Source organism: Ictalurus punctatus, chromosome 19 (assembly GCF_001660625.3).
Source record: "Ictalurus punctatus breed USDA103 chromosome 19, Coco_2.0, whole genome shotgun sequence".
Lineage (NCBI taxonomy): Eukaryota > Metazoa > Chordata > Actinopteri > Siluriformes > Ictaluridae > Ictalurus > Ictalurus punctatus.
This window is the reverse complement of record NC_030434.2, coordinates 26,730,682-26,735,681: the sequence shown is the minus strand read 5'-3', so window position 1 is coordinate 26,735,681 and position 5,000 is coordinate 26,730,682. Positions and strand designations below refer to the sequence as shown.

The 5,000-nt window shown below is 45.6% G+C and overlaps 1 protein-coding gene across 1 annotated transcript in view; it reads left to right on the top strand.

Moving 5' to 3' along the window:
- Nucleotides 1-5,000, top strand: part of nav3 (neuron navigator 3) — a 225,846-nt gene that overhangs the window by 5,474 nt on the left and 215,372 nt on the right. The window lies entirely within an intron of this gene.

Sequence of the window (5,000 nt, the reverse complement as noted above, 5' to 3'; positions counted from 1 at the left end):
AACCCTATTTCACTTCTGTGTGTGTGCGAGTGTGTGTGTGTGTGTGAGTGTGTGTGTGTGTGTTGGGGGAACAAAATGCAGCCAACTAATTTGTACTCTGCTCGTTTTGGCTGGTGTGTGTGTTGGAACAGACGACTCCATCTGTGATGGGATGCGGATGGCAATGACTGCTGGTGTGTGTGTGTGTGTGTGTGTGTGTGTGTGTGTGTGTGTGTGTGTGTGTGTGTGTGTGTGTGTGTGTGGTGTTTTAGGGATGCACAGTGCTGAAAGTGGTACGATTCTGCAGATTGTAAGTAGCAGGACTGATGAACATGCTGCTAAGCTTCCTGTTTTCAGGGAATGATTTATTATGGTCCCCTGTAACAGGTGCTCATTAGCATATATAATTAGCGGGCGTGAACAATTGTGTAAAATAACGTCACATGCAAAATCAGCGGAGAAACCGTTACGTTAGCTTCACTGCTACACACACACGCACATTTCCTCACACATGAGGATTAATTATAAAGATTACACGAGACAATCGGCGGTTGGTTTGTTCTCGGCTGTAATTTTGCGCGGCGCTCGCGGGGACCGAATGAATGAACTGTTTTACACATTAAAAAGAAAATGGGAGAGAGTAGAATGACGATCGGTCGTGGGAATGAGCTAACAGGATTAGCCCAGAGATTAGCAGAGAGATTAGCATGCTGTGACTGCAGGGTTTATCGCTTCCTTTATGCTGATTTGTGTCGCCTCCTCCTTCTGATCAACACACCGCCTAGTGCTTCTGTCTGACACTGATCCCTCTCCCCTACTCCCTATCCCCTATCCCCTACTCCCTATCCCCTATTCCCTATTAACTATCCCCTATTCCCTACTCCCTATCCCCTACTACCTACTCTCTATTCCGTATCCCCTATTCCCTATTCCCTTTTTCTCATCTCCTATCTCTTATACCATATTCCCTATCCTCTATTCCCTATCCCCTACTCCCTATCCCTTATTCCCTATCCCCTACACCCTATCCCTTACTCCCTATCCCCTACTCCCTATCCCTTATTCCCTATCCCCTACTCCCTATCCCTTATTCCCTATCCCCTACTCCCTATCCTCTATTCCCTATCCCCTACTCCCTATCCCTTATTCCCTATCCCCTACTCCCTATCCCTTATTCCCTATCCCCTACTCCCTATCCTCTATTCCCTATCCCCTACACCCTATCCCTTACTCCCTATCCCCTACTCCCTATCCCTTATTCCCTATCCCCTACTCCCTATCCCTTATTCCCTATCCCCTACTCCCTATCCTCTATTCCCTATCCCCTACTCCCTATACCTTATTCCCTATCCCCTACTCCCTATCCCTTACTCCCTATCCCCTACTCCCTATCCCTTATTCCCTATCCCCTACTCCCTATCCTCTATTCCCTATCCCATACTCCCTATCCCTTATTCCCTATCCCCTACTCCCTATCCCCTACTCCCTATCCCTTATTCCATATACCTTATTCCCTATCCCCTACTCCATATCCCTTATTCCCTATCCCCTACTCCCTATCCCTTATTCCCTATCCCCTACTCCATATCCCTTATTCCCTATCCCCTACTCCCTATCCCTTATTCCCTATCCCCTACTCCCTATCCTCTATTCCCTATCCCCTACTCCCTATCCTCTATTCCCTATCCCCTACTCCCTATCCTCTATTCCCTATCCCCTACTCCCTATCCCTTATTCCCTATCCCCTACTCCCTATCCCTTATTCCCTATCCCCTACTCCCTATCCCTTATTCCCTATCCCCTACTCCCTATCCCTTATTCCCTATCCCCTACTCCCTATCCCCTACTCCCTATCCCCTACTCCCTATCCCTTATTCCCTATCCCTTACTTCTTATTTCCCATCTCCTATCTCTTATGCCCTATGCCCTATTCCCTATTTCCTTTTTCCTATTCTCTAGCCCCTATCCCCTACACCCTATTCTCTGGTCTCTACTTCCTCTATACAGTATTCAGTATTCCCTACTCCTCCTTACTCACTACTCCTTACTCGATATTCCATGTTCCCTACTCACTGTTCCCTACTCACTGTTCCCTACTCACTATTACTCACTGTTCCCTACTCACTGTTCCCTACTCACTATTACTCACTGTTCCCTACTCACTGTTCCCTTCTCACTGTTCCCTACTCACTGTTCCCTACTCACTGTTCCCTACTCACTATTACTCACTGTTCCCTACTCACTGTTCCCTACTCACTATTACTCACTGTTCCCTACTCACTGTTCCCTACTCACTGTTCCCTTCTCACTGTTCCCTACTCACTGTTCCCTACTCACTGTTCCCTACTCACTATTACTCACTGTTCCCTACTCACTGTTCCCTACTCACTGTTCCCTACTCACTATTACTCACTGTTCCCTACTCACTGTTCCCTACTCACTGTTCCCTACTCACTGTTCCCTACTCACTATTACTCACTGTTCCCTACTCACTGTTCCCTACTCACTGTTCCCTACTCACTATTACTCACTGTTCCCTACTCACTGTTCCCTACTCACTATTACTCACTGTTCCCTACTCACTGTTCCCTACTCACTGTTCCCTACTCACTATTACTCACTGTTCCCTACTCACTGTTCCCCACTCACTGTTCCCTACTCACTGTTCCCTACTCACTATTACTCACTGTTCCCTACTCACTATTACTCACTGTTCCCTACTCACTATTACTCACTGTTCCCTACTCACTGTTCCCTACTCACTATTACTCACTGTTCCCTACTCACTGTTCCCTACTCACTGTTCCCTACTCACTGTTCCCTACTCACTGTTCCCTACTCACTATTACTCACTGTTCCCTACTCACTATTACTCACTGTTCCCTACTCACTATTACTCACTGTTCCCTACTCACTATTACTCACTGTTCCCTACTCACTGTTCCCTACTCACTATTACTCACTGTTCCCTACTCACTGTTCCCTACTCACTATTACTCACTGTTCCCTACTCACTGTTCCCCACTCACTGTTCCCTACTCACTATTACTCACTGTTCCCTACTCACTGTTCCCCACTCACTATTACTCACTGTTCCCTACTCACTATTCCCCACTCACTGTTCCCTACTCACTGTTCCCTACTCACTATTACTCACTGTTCCCCACTCACTATTACTCACTGTTCCCTACTCACTGTTCCCCACTCACTATTACTCACTGTTCCCTACTCACTATTCCCCACTCACTGTTCCCTTCTCACTGTTCCCTACTCACTGTTCCCTACTCACTGTTCCCTACTCACTATTACTCACTGTTCACTACTCACTATTACTCACTGTTCCCTACTCACTATTACTCACTGTTCCCTACTCACTGTTACTCACTGTTCCCTACTCACTATTAGTCACTGTTCCCTACTCAGTATTCGCTACTCACTATTACGCACTGTTCCCTACTCACTATTCCCTACTCACTATTACTCACTGTTCCCTATTCACTATTACGCACTGTTCCCTACTCACTGTTCCCTACTCACTATTACTCACTGTTCCCTACTCACTATTACTCACTGCTCCCTACTCACTGTTCCCTACTCACTATTCCCTACTCACTATTACTCACTGTTCCCTGCTCACTATTACTCACTGCTCCCTACTCACTATTACTCACTGTTCCCTACTCACTGTTCAATACTCACTATTTCCTATTCACTATTACTCACTGTTCCCTACTCACTGTTCCCTACTCACTATTACTCACTGTTCCCTACTCACTATTACTCACTGTTCCCTACTCACTGTTCCCTACTCACTATTTCCTATTCACTATTACTCACTGTTCCCTATTCACTGTTCCCTACTCACTGTTCCCTACTCACTATTACTCACTGTTCCCTACTCACTATTACTCACTGTTCCCTACTCACTATTCCCTACTCACTATTTCCTATTCACTATTACTCACTGTTCCCTATTCACTGTTCCCTACTCACTATTACTCACTGTTCCCTGCTCACTATTACTCACTGTTCCCTACTCACTATTACTCACTGTTCCCTACTCACTATTACTCACTGTTCCCTACTCACTATTACTCACTGTTCCCTACTCACTATTACTCACTGTTCCCTACTCACTATTACTCACTGTTCCCTACTCACTATTCCCTACTACCTCTGTTAGCACACAGAGGGTGTGTTAATATGGTGTTTGTCCTTTATCACATGACTTCAGTAGTGATGAGAGTGAAATGTCAGGCAGAGATGATGGAGACCCTTTTATTCATTCTTCTGTGTGTGTGTGTGTGTGTGTGTGTGTGTGTGTGTGTGTGAGTGTGTGTGTGTGTGTGTGTGTGTGATATTGAACACAGTGTGTAACAGTGGTGTGTAAAGGTCACTGTGTTGCATCATCAAATCCATTTACACACTCTTTAATTACATAGAGGCCACCTGCATGTGTGTGTGTGTGTGTGTGTGTGTTTGTGTGTGATAAATGTTGATGTAATGACGTGTGTGTCATTGCTGCGTCTGATTGGCTAGCGATCTTGATTTTCAGTACAACAGCAGTGTTCCCTAGTTTCCAGTGTTCATTAGCTCCCTTGTCCCCTAGATTACATACTGCCCTCTAGTTCCCTTCTTCTGTACTTACCCTAGTGCCCTTGTTTCTTCTTCCCTACGTTCCCTAATCCCCTTCTCCTCTAGATTCTGTGTCCTCTAGTTTCCTTATTCTTCTGGTGTTCAAGTTGACACTGTCTCCTACTTTCTTTCCTCTCTAGTTACCCTAGCCCCCTAGTTTTCCTGTTCCTTATTTTCAAGTGTTCCTAGCTTTCTTACTTGTCCCCTAGATCACTTTTTCTCCTCTTTTCAGTGTCTCTGTATATTTCCTATAGTGCCCTTGTCCCCTAGATTTCACACTGTCCCTTATTTTCTAGTCTTCACTAGTCCCACAGTTTACTTCTGTTCGAAGTCCACTGTTTGAAGTCTACACTATCCCCTTTCTTACTTGTTCGCCAGTTCTCTCG